This window comes from Myotis lucifugus, unplaced genomic scaffold, assembly GCF_000147115.1.
Source record: "Myotis lucifugus unplaced genomic scaffold, Myoluc2.0 scaffold_61, whole genome shotgun sequence".
Taxonomy (NCBI): domain Eukaryota; kingdom Metazoa; phylum Chordata; class Mammalia; order Chiroptera; family Vespertilionidae; genus Myotis; species Myotis lucifugus.
The window spans coordinates 1,181,571-1,201,448 of record NW_005871109.1 but is presented as its reverse complement, the minus strand read 5'-3'; positions in this window follow the sequence as shown (position 1 = coordinate 1,201,448).

Sequence of the window (19,878 nt, the reverse complement as noted above, 5' to 3'; positions counted from 1 at the left end):
TTAAAAGGAATGCAAAGGTGGCAAATCCCTGCAATAGAGCAGTGGCCATCGACTCACTTCCTAGCATGTGTGAAGCACCCTAAGGGCAGGACAGCACAGCCAGACAGAGGCACCTGACCCAGCCCGTCCTGACCAGGGAACGCTTGCCAAGTGCCACTGGAGAGGCTGGGTGGCCAGAGCTAAAGTTGGCCACGGCAGATTGCAAATTCAGATGGCTCCAGGGGCCAGGGGGTGGCAAAGGAGTGAACTGGGGGCGGGGGGGGGGGGAGGATGGAAGAGCACAGGGAATAGTGGGGATGACTGTGAACAGGAGAGGATGGTTCAGTAAAGGGGCGGCCCCTGCTCAGGGCAGCCTCTGCTCAGCTCAGCCTGCTGTCGCCGGGTGGGAAAAATGGACATGGCGAGGCTCCAGTTTAAGAGAGGCCCTAAAGTTTGCAAGTTCTAAATGTTGACGGTCAATTAAAAAAAAACAAAAAACAGCCCCGTTGAGCCAAGCAGAATATACAGCAGGCCAGACCCACCTTCTTCTGTTCCTTTGTTCAAGTCCAACATAAACAGTGTTGCTCAAATACCAGAAGCCAGATTCCCTAAACCTCACCGGCCACTCGACGGGTGCCTGGCTTGGACCTCCATGGGGATGGGTGTCTGGGGTGCTCCACTCCCCCTTTCCAGATACTGAACTGGTCTCTCCTTTAGGGACTTCTCTCTCTTCATGTCCATGCGTTTGGCTGAGGCGCAGTCAGCCCCTGAATCCAAAGGTCAGCCCACGACCCTGGCCGGGCAAGTTGGAGGCCTCATCCTCAACCAGAGTGGACAAGGGAAGGTTCACTTGGGAAGCACGTGCATCAAACTGTGTCAATGGGACCATTCCTGTTTTGTTTTTCCCCTAAAATTATTGGGAAAGAGAATCTCACTTTCCTCTGGGATTGCTAGATAGCTACAAGGATTGTGAAGCAAGAGGCATTCGGGTGCCATTCATGGGAGAGGGGAAAGAACTACACCACCACCAACGGGAGCAGAAAATGGGGAGAGTGAAGGCGGGAAAGACAGATAGACAAGGACCAAATTTGAGCTCCTGACTCCAGCAAAGCCTGAAGCCACAGCCACGTCTGGACTTTGTATTAGGTTAGCAAAAATCTTTTTTTCTTTTTTGAAAATATATTTTTATTGATTTTTTGCAGAGAGGAAGGGAGAGGGATAGAGAGTTAGAAGCATCAATGAGAGAGAAACATCGACCAGCTGCCTCCTGCACATCCCCTACTGGGGATGTGCCCGCAACCAAGGTACATGCCCTTGACCGGAATCGAACCCGGGACCCCTCAGTCCGCAGGCCGACGCTCTATCCACTGAGCCAAACCGGTTAGGGCCTTGAGAAGTTTTACTTTGGATTCTCTCACTAGTAACCAAAATAAGCTTGTCAAATATCTACTGTCTTGCTGACAACCTGATGGCAACTTGGACAGAATTGCAGCCCGGGATCCGGAGCCTGATGAGCCCCTGTGGCTGGGAGGTGGGGACCTCTGTGAATTCAGTGTGGAGCTGCAGGGAGGTGGCTGGAGGGAGAAGCAGGGCTGGCAGATCCATCCTTTCAGCAGGGTGAGTGTTGAACGTGTACCAGGGAAGCATCCCACGTGCAGTCTGTTTTGCTCTAACACTTGCGTGTTTGTAATTTTGACACAAATTCGCTCAAATGTGGTTGATAAGTGGTGGAACGATGTCAGTGAAATGTGGAAGTTGCATTGGTTCATACTCCTGGCCTATCAGCATGTGAAGGCAAAGTGCGGGAACACAGCTGACTGCAGCACGCTGAGGAGGGAGCCAGAGTGGTCACAGCGCTCACTTGCCTCCCGTCTTCCTGTCGCTTAGCTGAGCCTTAGGAGTTTCCTGCTCAGGGGTCCGGATCTGTGCATCATTTCCTTATCTCCACGAGTCAAGACTGCAGCTTCTCACCAATCAGAAAGTATGCATGCACCCTATGTTCATAGCAGCACAATTTACAATAGCTAAGATTGGAAACAGCCCAAGTGCCCACCAGTAGATGAGTGGATAAAAAAGCTGTGGGACATTTACACCATGGAATACTATGCAGCCATAAAAAGAGGGATCTCTTACCCTTTGGGACAGCATGGATGGACCTGGGAAAATATTATGCTAAGTGAAATAAGCCAAATATCACATGATCTTACTTATTTGTGAAATCTAATGAGCAAAATGAATTGATCAACAAAATAAGACCCGAAGCATGGAGGCATGGAACAGACTGAAATACCTCGATGTGGGGGAGGGGGGATGAGAAGAGATAAACCAAAGAACTTATATACTTATTAGTGTCCTGGTGCATGGATTTGTGCACATTGAAAGGAAATTAATTAGAAGAAATATTTTAATATTGTTATTCACGTCTTGCTAATGAAAAGAAAATAGGATTCTATGATTCTCCTATCTACCTACTCCAGGACTCTGTGAGGATCAAATGAGATGAGGCACAGGAAAATGCTTCACAAACATTTGGTTAAACTGTAAAAAGTTTGCACCTGGCTATAAAGCAAGTCAGGTTCCTGGGCTGAAGAAACTCCAAGGATGCTAGTCGCTAGGGAGAGGAAGCAGGGTGTTGCCACATGACGTCATTACCTGGCACCCACAGTGACTGTCTCCGGGCTGGGCTGGGCTGTGGGCCGAATTTTGTGCCATGGGATCCTGGCAGCGTTGGCCAAGTGATTTGGTGGGGTGTCGCTCCAGGGTGGTGGCGAGGCCTGTGTCCCACGTGGGGGAAGCTGAGTGTTGGTTTGTCGGTGCCAGGTCTGTGGTGCCGTTTATTTTTAAATGGCCAGTGCACATCATGGCAGCTCCTGCATTGAGCGTCTGCCCCCTGGTGGTCAGTGTGTGTCATAGTTACCGGTCGGCTGGACGGACACAGCCTTTTATATGTATAGATATGCATAGCCCATGGATATAGGCTATAGGGTAGTGAAGACCTAGAAGGGTGGGTAGGGACTGGAAGGAGGAGGTGAAGGGGAGGAAAATGGAAGATTTTATCAACAATAAAAATATATTAAAAAAAGACTACAACTTCTCTTATGATGCCTTCCATCAAATTACCTTTTCTTCCTTTTTTTCTTGTTAATGTAAAACCTTTGTTTTCTGCAGAATTTTTATTTATTAGGAGCTGAGCAGTCTTTTGAAGCTCTGCTGGCATTTAAAAAAATTAAGATTGTTGCCTGACCAGCGTGGCTCAGTGGTTGAGTGTCGACCTATGAACCAGGAGGTCACGATTCAAATCCCAGTCAGGGCACATGCTTGGGTTGTGGGCTCGATCACCAGTGTGGGGTGTGCGGGAGGCGGCTGATCAATGATTATCTCTCATCATTGATGTTTCTATCTCTCTCTCTCTCTCTCTCTTTCCCCCTTCCTCTCAGAAATCAATCTTATATAATAAAAGCGTAATATGCAAATCAACTGAATGGCAGACAACCAGTCGGCAGGGGGCAGGGCTGGCGAGCAGGTGGCGCCAGGCCAACCAAGGTACATGCCAGTAGCAGAGGGAGGGAATGGTGATGGGGAGTGGGGGTGGTGACCAACGGTGGCGGAGGGGCGATGGGGGGAAGGGTTGGCACCATCCCCTGATCAGCCTTCCATAGAGGGAGGCCAGGCGGCAACAGCAGGGTGATGGGTGCAGCACCATCCCCTTATCAGCTGGCCCAGTCGCCTCCCGCAGAGGAAGGCCAGACTGCAGCTTAGGCCCGCTCCTGAGCCGTCAGCAGGACATCCCCTGAGGATTCCCAAACTGTGAGAGGGTGCAGGCCAGGCTGAGGGATCACCTGCCCCAGTGCACGAATTTTCATGCACCAGGCCTCTAGTAAAAATATATTTAAAAAAGAAAAAAATTAAGATTGTTAATCCTTTTGTTACTGCTCTGGTTACGAAGTTGCAATGGTTTGAATTGTCTATCTAAACCTTATATCCCCCATAAGACTTATTATTTTTAGTTTGCCATTTTGCAGAAGTGTGTTTTTCCCCAATCCCCCAGGAACACATATATCTCATTACTGCAGAAACACTGGTGTTAAAAAAAAAGAAAGAGCAGAGTGATAGATAGCTATAGACCACATTGCTTCAGTTCTCATTAATTCTCTTACTTTATACAGTATCATCAAAATTCAACCTGTCTTCTTAAGATTTTTTTTTGTGTGTGGGGGGAGCTAGCACTTAAATATAAAGAGACTTGTACCTGATTCCTGGGTCTGAACAGGACTCAGAAGCTTTCCTGGATCCATGAATCCAATTTTAAAAAAAATACGTTTTTTATTGATTTCAGAGAGGAAGGGAGAGGGAGAGAGAGAGATATAGAAACATCAAGGGTGAGAGAGAATCATTGATTGGTTGCCTCCTGCATGCTCCCCACTGGGGATTGAGCCTCCAACCAGGGCATGCGCCCTGACCAGGAATTGAACCGTGACCTTCTGGTTCACGGGTCGACGCTCAACCACTGAGTCACACCAGCTGGCCGATGAGTCCAATTTTTAAACCTGGGAGACCTAGCTCATGCCATGCCCCTCAGCATACAGGAGGGATCTTTAAGCAAAACCATAACACCAACGACACAGCATAAGCAGATGCTACACACTGTAAAGGACGCAGGATGCAGGCATCTGGAAAATTGTGCTACAAAAATAAACACCCGGTTTCTGCAAATTGGGCAACTCTCATTATCCTTGGGAAGCTCCTTTTCATGGTTAAGTAGTTAAGCCCCTGATTAAAGGCACAAGACCATTTAGGCACCTGCTTGCTGATTCTTTCCTTTTCTTTTTATTTTCAACTTTGGCCAGGAGGTGGCGCTCTTGAACGTAATTTGGCGGAGCTACAAGAACAAATTTAGCACCTGCAACTACTTCCTTCTTAAACTAGGAAAGGGACTTGGATTTTCCGAGGGGGAGAGGAATGCAATTTTAAAACCAGCTAGAAGCCGAGTGGTTAAGAACATAACACCACCTGTCATTTTTTTTTCCACTTGGATTTCAAAATCCAATTAATGCTGATTAGCAGTGGGGGCAGATACAGCTCCAAGGCTGTGATGTTAAACCAAGAAGGAATAATATTTTGAATTAAAAAAAAACCACGTAAGGCATTTAAGTAGGAACTAGTTTTAGAGCTCACCATATTAGAAAAAGTCAGCGTGGAGCCCTGGAGTGTGGTAGACGTGGACTTAAATCTCCGACACAGAGGCCACATAGAATGGCTTATACCTTCCAGACATGCCCTTGCAGTTATCAGAGGCCTTCAGAGCCATTGTGCCCAGGACTGAGTAAACCAGGAGGTTTTGGAGCCAAAGAATTTCTGTATCTTCAAATACTGCTTTTTAGGCAGCTTCCACCTATATTTGAAGAGCTGGTTCTAGAAGGTGGCGGCTTGAGGTCTGAATCTTACATTGAGATGTGGGTCCAAGAGAATGATACTCTAAAACAGAGCGAAAACAACACTTATTGATGGCTTGCCATGCACCGGGGCCCTGTGTGCGGTGCTCTGAATGCGGCATCTCTTTTAATCCTGACTACAACATCAAGAGGTGGTTGCTCTTGGCCCTGGGCAGGTAGCTCAGTTGGTTAGAGTGTCGTCCCAATACACCAAGGTTGTGGGTTCGATCCCCAGTCAGAGCACGTACAAGAATCAACCAATGAATGCATAAAAGTGAAACAACAAACTGACGATTCTCTCTTTCTCAAATCAATAAGAAAAAAAAAGAGGTGGTTACTCTTATTAGCCTTGTTCCACAGATGAGGAAACAGAGGCTTAAAGAGACGAAATAAGTTGCCCAAGGTTAAACACATAGCAAATATTACAGCTAGTAAATTAGCCAGCTGGTTCCAGAATCCACACTCATTACTGTGCTGTTCATCTTCCCACAGAATTGCTACAATCTCTTTTCTACTCAAAACCTTCTGAGAGCCTTCACAGCCCACAGGAGAGAAGCCAAATTCCTCAGCCCAACTCCCAACGTCTTTCAGGAATCAGTTTCAAGCAAGAGCAGGTTGCAGAAACGGCAGTGGTCATCTAAGGCCCTGACTGAGGTAGTGACCACCCACCGCCATCACTGAAACTGTTTTAAAACACGAACCCACGATGCATGCATGTGTATTCATAAATTATTTATAGGTTGTCTTGTCAAGTCACTCATGAAATATTATGAAACCTTAACTTGTTTGTAATTTTTAAAAACTCTAAATACTGTCTCATACAGTGGGGCCTTGACTTACGAGTGTCCCGACTAACGAGTTTTTTGAGATACCAGCTGTCTCTCAGCCGATTTTTTGCATTGAGTTGACAGACTAATTTGAGTTAACGAGCTCCTTAACGAGCTCGGTCTCAGAATGAATTAAACTCGTAAGTCAAGGCCCCACTGTATTTCCTCCCTTCATTCCAATGGAAGGTCTTGTTCATCCCTTGCTGTGCCAGCGGAGGCTGGCTCAGCCCTGAAGCAGAGCTTCCCTTTTCTTTGTCAGTGTTCAGGATACCTCAGGCCCTGAAAGACACCGGGGCTGGCATAGTTGTGCTGCGCACTCAGCTCATCCTTTTCCTGCGACGGGGAGGGAGTGACTATCATACTCCCAACCGAGCAAGCCTGGAAACTGAACTAGGGAACCTTAGGGACTGAAGGATGCTCATGGAGGCCTGGATTGTGCAAAGTCCCGCACACAGTGCTCAGAGTCCCACATACTTGGTAGCTTAGACAACAGAAATTTGTCATCTTGCAGTTGTAGAGGCCAGAAGTCTGAGATCAAGGTGTCAGTCGGACTGGTTCCTTCTGAGGATCTGAGAAAGAATCCTACTCCATGCTCAGTGGTTTGCCCCGCTATCTACCGTCATCTTTATACCATGCTCTCCTTCATGCCTCTTCACGTGACGTTCTTTTTATGAGGATGCAGGTCATGTTGGATCAGGGGCCCAGCCTACTTCAGTGGGACCTCATCGAAACTAGATACATCTGCAGCGACTCTTCCTAAACTAGATTATATTCTGAGGTGTTGGGGATTAGGATTTCACATCTTTTTTCTTGGGGGTGTGGGTTTGAGGCGGGGGGAGGGGGGCGGAGAGACACCATTCAAACCATCATGGATGGTCTCTCTGAAGTTGGCTTCTGTGACTCTCCCTTTTCTAAGCTTTTCTATGGCCGACCATTCCCTGCTGATCAATGCTTACTTGCCTTAGATCAGCGCTTCTGAGGCTCTTGGCACTACTGACATTTTGGACCAGATCTTTCCTTCCTGCTGGGAGGCTGTCCTGTGACTTGCCACTACCTGGCAGTAGCTCTCGGCCCCACCCCCTCCCGGTTGTGACAATCAACAATATCTTCACACAGTGCCAAGTGTCACCAGGGAGCAAATCCACCCCCCTAGTGAACTGCTACTGGGGATAAGGCAATGCACTGCAATGAGCTCCCCGCAAGGTGTGGGGTCGTGGGCTCATTCTGCTCCTGGTGGCTTGCATCTCCCATGTGGTATGTCTATGTCCAGTTCCACTCCCAGTAGGCGACCTTACACTCCTCACTCCAAACAGGGTGAGGTAGGCCCCTTCCAGGAGCTCCTACGGCTTCGTGCACCCCCATATGGACATTCTCACAGTTCCCTGCACTCCCCGTGTACTCTGGCAGGACTGTGGCCAACCAGAGGGCACAGCTGGCACCCGATTCATTTCTGTGTCGCCCAGCATGGTACCTGGCACCCCTTAGTACATTCTGCTGAATGAAGGCGTCCCCAGTGGATGTCAGTCTTCTCCCAATTGCTCTCTTTTCAACTTGTCACCAGCGTATCTTTTTGTAAATGACAGCTTGATTGAGAAATAATGCAGAAACCATGCCACGCACCTATTGAAAGTGTATAATTTGATGGCTTTTAGTATATTCAGAGTTGTGCAACCATCACTCCAATTAATTTTAGAATATTTTCATCACCCCAGAAAGAGACACTGTACTTATACTTAATCTCTACAATCCTCCTAAAGTCTCCAATTCTAGCCACCAATCTGCATTCTGTCCCTCTGGATTTGCCTCTTTTGTTCATCTCAATAAATGGAATTATACAATATGCATGACTAGTTTCTTTTACTTAGCATAATGCTTTCGAATTTTATCTACACTGCACTGTAGCATGTAGCAGTACTTCATTTCTTTTTATTGCCAAATAATATTCCATTTTATGGATGCAACACATTTTATTTATCCAATAGTTGATGGACATTTAGGTTGTTCCCATTTTCTTGGCTATATGAAGATTAACATAAATATGAATGTTCATATGCTACAAACATTCGTGTTTAAGTTTTTCTGCGCCCGAAAACTGGGTCATATGGCAACTCGGTGTTAAATCTTCTGAGAAACTGCCAAACTGTTTTCCAAAGTAGCTGCACCATTTTACCTTCCCGCTAGCAGCATATGAGGGTTCTAATTTCCCGACACTTTCGCCACCACTTGTCGTTTGTTTTTAATCTTCACCTGAGGATATACTTAGAGAGAGGAAGGGGGGGGGGGGAGAGAGAGAGAGAGAGAGAGAGAGAGAGAGAGAGAGAGAGAGATTGCCTTCCTCATGTGCTCTGACCGGGGATTGAACCCCACACCCAGGTATGTGCCCTGACCAGGAATCAAACCATCAACCTTTCCATGCACAGGACGATGCTCCAACCAAGGGAGCTACCGGGCCAGGGCTTGTCTTTTTTATTAGAGCCATTCTTGTGGGTGAAGTGATAGCTCAGTGTGCTTTTGTTTATACTTCCTCGATGGCTAATGATGGTGAGCAGTGTTTCATGTGTTTATTTTGCCATTTGTGTGTCTTCTTTGGAGAAATGCCAAATCAGCTACTTTGCTTGGGTTGTCTTTTTATCATCTGGGACATACTTTTAATCATTGGGCTGATGGACTTTATGCATAAAGAGTTCTTCATTTATTCTAGATGTGAGTTCCAGATATACAATTTGCAGACGTCCCCCCTCCCATTCTATGGATTGTGTCTTTTTACTTTCCTGACGGTGTTGTTTGAAGCACAAAAGTCTTAAATTTTGATGAAGTCCAATTGATTGCTTTTTTGTTGTGCTTTTGGTGTCACCCATGCATCTTGAACAACCAGACAGTGTTGAACTATTATAGCCTTGACTCTTCCTGTGGGACTCTGAGCTCCCTGGCCGGGGCTGGGGAAATGGTGAACGGTCATGCCTTATTCATTGTATCCTTGGTAGTCCCTCGTGGTTGTCCTCATACTAGCAAAGTGGTTAAAAACATGCGCTCTCCGGGTGGGTATCTGGGTTAAATTCTCTCTCTGCCACTGTCACTGTGACCTTGAGCAAATTACATAGACTCTCCAGGCTTCAGGGACCTCATCTGTAAAATGGGGACAATGGTCACCAATCAGCATTGTCCTGAGGATTCACTGGATAATGTATGTGTGGGCAGAGGGCCTTGCACTTAATGAGCATGTTAGCAGGGCCATGATGATCTCAGCACCTGGCACACAGTAGGTGTTCAGTAGGCACGTGCCGAATCAATGACTGACAGAAGTACCATTAAGAAGAGCAACCCAATCTCTCTGTTGCATCACAACCCTGGTGCCCAGGAGGGGCAAACAGAAACATCTGCTCTCTTAGAGAGGGGGGGTCTACACCCGTCTGGGCCAACTGGGGGTGGGGCCTCCTTTGACATAAACTGCACAGGGGACTTTCCTGGACCCCGTTTCTCCCATCTTGAGGGCCCAGGGGACAGCATCTTCTGCTGTTCTTACTTCATTGTCTCCAAAAAAATCCAGAGAAAGTGGATAACTGTTCCAGGAGGGAAGACTGCTGGGCTCTGATTCCGACAGCTGGCACTGAAGCGGTGTCAGCATTTCCTACAAAGTCTCCAGACACTTTGCGCAGCGCTCCGTGCCCGGGCTCATTATTTTGTGATATTTGTTAAGAAATACGCTTTCTTTGTCACAGTCAGAAGCTTCTTCCTCCGAGTGTGTTTCTCTCCCTGGTTTGCTTTGGTCTGACTTCGTGGGATTGAGGCTGAGGTCACTGGACACGGAGTTCAAGTCAATTCTGAATGAATCGCTGCTCCCGGGTGGAGCAGGGGAGGCGGATTCTGTTTGTGGGGAGGCTACCAGTGTGAAAAGGGCAAGGCGCTTGAGAATCTAAGACAAGTTTAAGGGTCGCCACAATAAAGCATAAATATGAATGAATGTAGTTATTTTACAAGACATATAGATTAATATTACATTCAGTTTTTCTAATTCTTTGGGAAGTTCAAACGTTATTGCCCATCATTCCCCAAATGAGAAAAATGGCATGGCGGCTTTTTTGGAGCCGCACTTATTGGGCCCTTGTTTTGTACCATGGATTTGAGCAATACCTCCCCAACCTGTGCCCTCACCAACCTGAAGGTGCTGGGGCGTTAGCTTCCACAGGAAGCCTAGGGTTGGGGTTCTGGGGCTCACCTGCAGGAAGTAGGTGGTGTGGCCCCAGGGCAGAGGAGAAACAGAGGCTTAGAGATCAGGATCCTTGAAATGCAAGGGGCTGTTCAAAGCAGCGAGCATGAGCCTGTACATACTGACAAGTACTGCCCAGGAGCCCCGTCGGGGTGGGGAGGCGGCACGGGGGATAGAGGCATAAAAGGGTACAATTTCTAAATCAAGAAAAAAAGTAACATCAGAAAACAGTATGGTGCTTCCTCAAAAAATTAAACATAGAATGACCATTTGACCCAGCAATTCTACCTCTGGGTCTATACTGCGAAGAAATGAAAGGCAGAATCTGAACAGATATTTGTCCACCAAAGCTCACAGCAGCCTTATTCACAATGGCCAAAAGGGGGAAGCAACCCAGGGGCGCATTGATGGGTGACTGGATCAATACAGGTGGCAAATGCACACAATAGAATACACTTCGGCCTTAAAAAGGAAGGAAGTTCTGATAGAAGCTACACAAGGATGAACGTTGAGAACACTATGCCGAGTGAAATGAGCCAGTCACCAAAGGACACATGCTTCCACTCACCTGAGGTCCCTAGAGACAGAAGCTGGAAGCTGGTTGCCAGGGTTCTGGGAGCAGCAGGGAATGGGGAACTGCTGTTTACTGGCTACAGAGCTCCATGACGGGAAGATGGAAAAGTTCTGGAGATGGATGGTGGGGATGGTGGCATAACAGTGTGAATGTGCTTCATGCCAGGGCACGGCACACTGAGACACAGCCAACACAGTGAGTTTTATGTTATGTATATTTTACCACAAAAAGGAGCACCCGCCCATCTCGGGGTGGATGTCTTGCTAAAGACGTGCAGGCGTCGTAAGCTAGGAAGCCTATTCAGAGACGCCTCACAGGTTTCCTACCAACAACAGGGTGGTCTGCGAGTCAGCTCTTCTTGGAAGGTGGTGGCCAGCAGGGGCGAGCTCTGAGGATGGGATGCTGGGTGGTGAGTGATGCTGCTCCCACCTCTGTCTCTAGGGCAGTGGTTCTCAACCTTCTAGCCCTTTAAATACAGTTCCTCATGTTGTGACCCGACCATAAAATCATTTTCGTTGCTACTTCATAACTGTAGTGTTGCTACTGTTATCAATCGTAATGTAAATATCTGATATGCAGGATGGTCTTAGGCGACCCCTGTGAAAGGGTTGTTCGACTGCCAAAGGGGTCTCGACCCACAGGTTGAGAACCGCTGCTCTAGGGGGTGCTGGCTTCCCCGGGGCCCTGGTGGTGGCTCAGCCACACTTCCTTCCTCTTCAGTTTTCTCTGCTGCGGTGGAGTCCTCGGGGATGGAGTGGAGGACTCGGCCAAGCCCTCCTGAACCGCAGCACAGGCCAAGTCGGCTGCTCGTGTAACTATCCAGATTCTGTGGAGTGACGACACCCAGCGTTAGCGTGGGGAAGTCACGCACCGGCAGAGGAGGCTGGGGCCGTCTCTAGCTGGGGGCCGAGGTGAGTGGTGAGTCATGGAAGGCCGGGAGGTGTTGGCAGTGTGTGTATTGGTCTCAATGTTATTGAATCTCAGCTGCCATGTGCCATGCTGGGGGTTATGCAGTTTCACATATAAAATAGCATGCCGTCTCATAGCAACTACAAGTAGTTGATACTATTACTATCCCTATTTTAGAGATGAGAAAACTGACTCAGAGAGGTAAGGTAACTGGCCCCAGGTCACACAGCTAGTAAGTAGCATTGTCAGGATTTGGGCCTAGGCCTGCCTGTTCTTCATTCTGTCTTACCAGCAGCCCATGGGAGGCCCACAGAGAAAGTTGAAGTTCCCAGGGCATATGGCTGAGCTAAGCTGCCTGAAAGGGCCCGGGTGGGGACAGCTGGCTCCCTCCGCCTGCTCTGTGAGAAGTCCTCTCCGGTTCCTTTTTCACACACGTGGGCCCTTTCAGAACCACTGTGAGAGGCACCTTGCACCCTGCGCTGAGGCCTCACTGCGGGACTCCACTGCCAGGGAAGAGGGGCACTGAGCCGGCTTCCCACTGGGCTGTCTTCTGAATGAAGACACTGCTGGGAGATGAAACACGTTAAGAGAGGTAAGTGGGAAGATCTCTGATCTACCCAGAGAGCCCCTGTTTCCAAGCAGCTTCCCTCACTCTCAGGACACCCAGGCACATGCGAGTTTCTTGTTCATCACAAACCTGGTCTTTTCATTGAAGCAGGACCCTTAAGGCCTGTGCTAGGAAATGGGGTCAGCCTTAGTCTAGTTGACTGCTGATGTTTGCTCAAAGGTATATTCTTTCTTTAATTTTATCTGAACTGCATGTGTGCATGCATGTGCATGTGTGTGTGCGTGTGTGTTTGCGTGTGTGTGTGTGTGTGTGTGTGTGTGTGTGTGTGTGTTGCGCTGGGACTGGGAAGGATGAAAATACAGGGGAATAGAGATGGGAGGAGGCCGCAGGCCCCTCGCTATGGAAAGGATGGCAGCCCTCCAGGTGTGCGGAAGGGAACTCCCCCCCCCCAACCTCTTCACTCTCAACGCCAATCCTGTGAGCAGAAGACATCTCCACCTTCCCCTCAAAGGCCTTCCTAAACCAGGTAGACACCACCTTCCGCAGCCCTCACGTCTGCTTGGGCATCAAAGCCAGACAACGTGATATAATAGAAGAGCAAGGAGCTAGGATTTGAATCCCCACTCTGGGCTGAGTGATCTTGGGGAAGTTGCTGGATCTCTTTGAGCCTCAGTGCTCTGAACTGGACTCTGAAAGGGCAGTGTCTGGCCTACAGTAGGGAGTTAATAAGTGTTTGAGAAATCAAATACAGCACTCACAGCCTGTTTGTCTTTTGTTGTTGTTGTTGTTAATCCTCACTCAGGGATATTTTTCCCATTGACTTTTAGAGAGAGTAAAGGGGAGGGAGACAGAGACAGAGAAACATCGATGTGAGAGAGAGACATCAATTGGTTGCCTCCCGCACGCACCCAGACTAGGGCTGGGGATGGAGACTGCAACTGAGGTACGTGCCCTTGACCAGAATGGAACCCAGGACCCTTCAGTCTGCAGGCCAATGCTCTATCCACTGAGCCAAACTGGCTAGGGCATAGCCTGTATCTAAGGCACAGTTTATCTAACTTTTTTAAAAAAAATATATTTTATTGATTTTTTACAGAGAGGAAGGGAGAGGGATAGAGAGTTAGAAACATCATTGAGAGAGAAACATCGATCAGCTGCCTCCTGCACACTCCCTACTGGGGATGTGCCCGCAACCAAGGTATATGCCCTTGACCGGAATCGAACCTGGGACCCTTGAGTCTGCAGGCCGACGCTCTATCCAGTGAGCCAAACCGGCTAGGGCAGTCTATCTAACTTTTGAGGACATGTCTGTGCAGTATTCTGCTGCATATCATCCTGGTCCGAAAGAAGGGCTTTTGGATAGGCTGGAAGACTTCAAGTCAGTAGAAAATCCTGTGACTTCAGCTTGATGAGGCTTCAGAGAGAAGCCAAAAGTGGGCTATGCAAAGAGAGGACAGCAGAGTCAGCGATTGCTCTAGAAATAGAATTGATGTCACGCATTCTGTGCATCATTTCTTGGTCGAGACTTTGTGCTGGGCCCCTGGAGACGTGGAAGTGAACAAGGCAGACTCGCTCCCCCAAGGGTCTCACAGTTCAGGAAGGGGAGGGGAGCGAAGGGGAGGAAGAGAATTAACCCACAGTGTGATTAGGGCTCTAAGAGGGGATTAGTAAAGAGTTGCAGAGAGCTTCATTGATTTTTCTGAAATCTCCTTCTCAGAGGAGATGACATTTGAGTTGGGGCTTAAAGGGAAGGGTCGGCACTCTCCAGGCAGATAAATGTCATTAAAAACCATTCCAGGCAGAAGAAACATGTATAAAGGCACAGAGGCATAGTTGAGAATTTTTCATCATTTTCATGCAGCTGAAACAGTGAGTGGAATGATGATCACGGTCAAAGACTGAAAACAGCTCATGTCTGTTGAGCACTTACCGTGTGCTCGGCATGGTGCGAAGGGCTCATCGCAGGCACGATCTCACTCAGTCCCCTCCGTACTATTATCATCCCCATTTTACAGAGGTGAAAACTGGACTTAGGCTAAGCAATGTGCCTGCAATCATCCAGCTAAGTGAGGGAAGAAACAGCAGTCACATCTGGGTCTAATAGACTTCAACACCAGAGCTCAAGAGATAGGCTCAGTCTCTTTCACGAAGAGCCTTGAATGATGTGCTAAGATGTTTGGAGGCTGTTGGACAGGTATAACCGCATCCATTGTAATATGGGTATGAGCCAAGGCTCCCAGGCCACGCAGCTAAGGGGCTTGAGATTGGCATGAGGACAACAGTTACACGTCACACTTGCCTACCTGAGGGAGCCACTAGAGCCCTCCCACAAGTTGCACATGCGTGGTCCTTGCCCCGGTGCTGCTGGTGCCTTGCTTCTCAGCCCTCGCATATGCTGTGGGAACCACAGGCGGGCGGCATGGAGGATAGTTCAGCTTTTATTTCTAGAGTATTGCAGCACCTCACCTTAAAATTCAGCATGAGTCCATTGAGAAGAGGGACAATTTACACAACAGAGTCCCTGCCAAGGGCAGGACCCTGCTCACCTCTCCCACTGGCTCACTGGCTCTGAAGCAAACGTGTACTCTTTCAGTTGAAGGTGGATTCCTTCCCAGAAGACTCCTGGGGTCCTTATGCTGACAGACTCTCAGTAGATAGTCCCTTCTAAGTCCAGCCATGTCCTGATGTAAACAGCGGGACTTCACGTTGGATGCCTGCGGCCATGTTTTTCTTTATGTCTAGGTATGCCTTGGAGAAATAGGTTCATTTCTCACATTGAATGCATTTCCCACCAGCTTTATTGTGAAGACCAATTAGATGGTTTATTAGATGAATCACCTTAGCACCATGCATTCTCAACAGGGGCAATGTCACCCCAAGGGGACGAAAATTAGTTCTTGGTTATGTGCTTTATAAAGCACAGACACACATATAAACAGACGTGTAGCAGTATATCTATAGTATTAAAATTCAGAAAAAAATGGGGCTATTCAGAAAAATACGACTGAAAGGCTACAATATTCGGTTACTTTTTTCAATAATGGAACAAGGTTGAAAAATACTCGTAAGCCCCTAAGATAAAAGAATATTTATATCAATTACAAATATACTTTCTATGTGATTATCTTTTTGTCCATGCTTATTAATAGGTTTCCATGTAACAAAAATATTAGTAAAACTGAGTGTTAAAGACTCTTCTTTCTGAATATGTCCACAGATGTTAAACATTTCAAGGAAGTCTCTTACAGAGGCTATATTTGGGGTAGTTCATATGTTTGGAACTCTGTGTTTATTTGTTTTTTAATGAAAACATAGAAATTCCCCAAATGGTTTTATTGGCACTGGTTACCAACATTGAATTTGAACTGCAAGACTTTTAGACATCTGTGATCAATTAGCTTTTGATTATTTCTTAATAGTATGCATTCAAAATATATCCAAGAAACAGATATTATCGTTAAGTATAATCATTAAACTAATATTATGATTGAAAATATTTTATCTTTTATCAGTCCAGGGCACTCATGGAAATAATATTTATTATTTTATATGCACAATTGAAAAAGAGCATTTAAATAAGCTCTATTTTGTAGCTTATTTAACCTTCACAAGAGCCCTGTGAAGTAGGAATTATTATTATTTCACTGTTTTTATTTCAGAGATAAGGAAACTGAGGCTCAGTCAGCTTAAATGATTTGTTCAAGAGACTTGGCTGCAAATGGTGTATATTAACTCAGGCTGCCAGAACAAATTATTATAGACTGGGTGGTGTAGGGAAGGAAAATTTTTTTCTTATTACTTTCCTTGGTTCTCTACCTGCCGACTGACTATAAATTAGGTGGAAAAAACACAGACTAACAAGAAAAAAACAGAAGTGTGTTAATATGTGAAGTGCATGTACACATGGAAGCACTCAGAAATGAGCAACTCAGTGTGTTGGTTAGAACTTGGGCTGACACGGCGTTTTAGCAAAGGAACAATACCTTTTTAGAGAAACAGCAAGACAAAGGAAAAGAAATGTGAGTCTCTAAGGGCAGCAAATTTCAGGAAGGCAAGTATTTGGGGAACTAATTGTAGATAAAGGCTAGTTAGCAAAGTTTATTGTTATATAGATTCCTCTGGTGCCTTCTCCAGGCTGATAAGGGTCTAAAGTTGTCTCCAGTGGTTAACTTTTGCTCTTTCTGGTAGAAAGGGGAGAACATTTATATCCTATTTTTAGGCAAATAGGGGTAGCATATAGATCTTTTCTTGTATCTGCTTCTTCTCAATTGCATTCAGCTCAAAATCATCCTCATGCCAAAGTGTTGAAGTCATCTGACAGTGGCTTAAACAACAGAAATTATTTTCTCACAGTTCTGAAAGCTAGAAGTCCAAGAACGAGGTGCCATCAAGTTGGTGTCTGGTGAGGCCTCTCTTCCTGACTTGCAGATGGCCACCTTCTCACGGGGTCCTTAATGGCCTTTCTTTTATGTACTCATGGGGAAAGAAAAAGATCTCTGGTGATTCTCCTCTTCTTATAAATTCACTAATCCTGTCAGATTAGGGCCCCATCCTTAGGACCTTATTTGACTTTTTCTTTCTATGCAATTTCTTTATTGAATAAACACAATTGTCCCTCCAATGTTCTCTCCCTTTTTAAAAGACTTCATTGAACTTTAATTACTTCCCTAAAGGTCCTATCTTCAAATAGAGTCATCGTGGGGATTAGGGTGTCAACATATAATTTGAGGGGGACACAATTCAGTCTATAATGTGGTGGCATTGGGATTTGAATTCCTCTCCTTTTGATTCCTAAGCCTGTTTCTCTTGGTCTCATCACATGACCCCTCCACGTGCCTGCATTTGTCTCCTGAGCCAGGCCCAGACCACTGGCAGCAAGCCTAGAGCAGGCAGGCAGCTGTCTGCTCCTGGGGTGACTGTTAGAGTTGGGAGGAAGGTATGCATCATCTCGGTATCAGGGGAGGAAGTTCAGGGGGAAAGGCAAGTTTTCCCTTACCATGGCCATTGCCTAATTCAGGTGATCATTATTTCTTGTTTTGACTATTGGAAGAGTCCCCTAGTTTCTTTTTCTGCCTCTAGCTTTGTCCCACTCTATCCCATCTTCCAAACAGACAACAGAATCCTTTTTTAAAATGCAAGTCTAATCACCTCTTTACTAGTCTTAAAACTATTCAGTATTTCTCAACATCTAGATAAACTCTAAATCCTTAACTCTGCATTTAAGAGCCTTTATGAGCTTGGTCAGGACCACATCTCTGACATCATCTTCTGCTTTGTCAATAGACCGATTGAGAAAATTTCTATTCTTATTTCAAAATTCAGCTCAGATGATACCTCTTCTAGGACTCTTCCCCAGAAAGCCCTGCTAAAAAATTAGCTTTTCTTTTTTTTCTGAAGCCATGATAATTTGATTATAAAAATCAGTTATTCTCTATTGGAATTGTCTCCATTTTTGTCTCCCGTAATGGAATGTGGGCCTCAGGTAGAACAGAGGCTTAGCAAATACTTCTTGAACAAATGAGTGTTTTTTTGTGGCAGAACTTTCACTCAGTTGGACCCCTTCCTCTTCTTCATCCCTCAGCAACCAAGAAAGCCAGCCTATTCCTATACGGACCTCCAACCCTGGCTATTTTCATCTATAAAGGCATATGGATAATCTCAATGAACAAACGGACTTCACAGATTTTCTGTAGTAATAGCAGATATCACCAGGAAAACTGCACTTCTCTCTATACTCGGAAACCATCACTTCATCCCTTCCTCTATCTGCAATAACTCCTATGTTTTACGTGGCAGCCCAGCTCCACGTGGCTTTCGCAACTCCGGGGGCCTCTAAGGCTCACAGAATGTCAGTCCTCCAAGCTTCCCTATAGCAAGCCTAGGCCCCTGGAAGGTCAAATGCCAAGTCCTGGCAAAATCCTTTTGGTCAGAGGCTAGACTTGGTTCTTAACATACCACCTGCAGTCCATTGTCTCTTGAACTAATTGGTTGGCCACTATTACTGCTTTTCCTCACTGGCCAGCTGTTTGTTTAACTCAGTGGTTCCCAACCTTGGCTGCACATTAGAATCACCTGGGAATCTTTTTAAGATCCTGATTTCTGGGCCTCATCCTCCGGAAAGTCTGTTTCTTTGTTATGGGGTGAGGCCACAACATTAGTAACAAAGAAACAGAATTTCCGGAGGATGAGGCCCAGAAATCAGGATTTTAAGAAGATTCCCAGGTGATTCTAATGTGCAGCCAAGGTTGAGAACCACTGGTCTGTCTCTTCCTTCCCTACTGGAGAGCTCCCGACTCTTCCACAGGTGCCTTCTCTGCCTGGCTCAGAGTCTACCCTTCATCCTCTCCTTCCTCCTTCTTCTGGAGTAAAACCACCTTCAGTATTGAGCTTAAAACTCTGTTGTTTCATTATAGAAGGGAGGGATTCCAGTCTGTGACAAAATTGTCTAATCTTTAGTCAAACACATAAAATCCTGAAGATTATTACATGGTTGATTATTTTAGGATCAAGCTGTCTATTCCAGTCCAGAATCCACAGGGTGTAAAGGCTCATGGGGGACTTCTCCATCCTGTCTAACTTGCCCTAACCACCTTTCAGTGATGTAGTGCCTTGGTGTAAGACTCTCAGAGTGCTCCATACGCTCATCATGTGCTAACAAAAGTAGCATTACTGAGCCTTCTTGCTTGTATGCTTTTCTATAGTCTCTTCTACATAATATATTCTGATTTTGTTCAAGTTACTAACACACCACAAAAATCTTTCATGTTTTTTTAAACATGAACTTCATAATTGCTATAACAATATCTCGACAAGAGAATATAAATACATTTTAATTATTCTCTTATTTACTAATATATGGTGTTATTTTTCACTCTTGTATATAACACTTCAATGAATATCTTCACAAAGATAGGATTAATTTTCAGTAATGGGCTGACTGGGTCAAAGGAGAGAAATATCACCATGACTCTTTCAAACTATTATTGTCTTACTTTCTATACATTGTCTGTAGTGCCTATTTGGGAGCAAGATCACCCCACACTGAGGGCTATGACTTTCAATTTATCTTTACTAATGACATAAAATACTATTTTCAGTTCCATTTGAATTTTTATTTAAGTCATAGCCAGCACCTTCAAAGTACAACTTCTTATTAAAGCATGGTCAACTCAGATATTTTAAAGCACCACTAACTAAACTCAGATCTTTTGAGCACCATTAACTAAATTGCTCTTTCCAAGTTCTTTAAAATCCCATTCATTTCAACTTAGGTTCGAGACCTCTTTGACCTCGGGAAAGGTGACATCCTGCACCTGGTTCACGGGGGTGCTTCCCTGTCTCCCGCCTCCCCCCCCTTTCCTTGCCTACAAAGGTGTCTACAG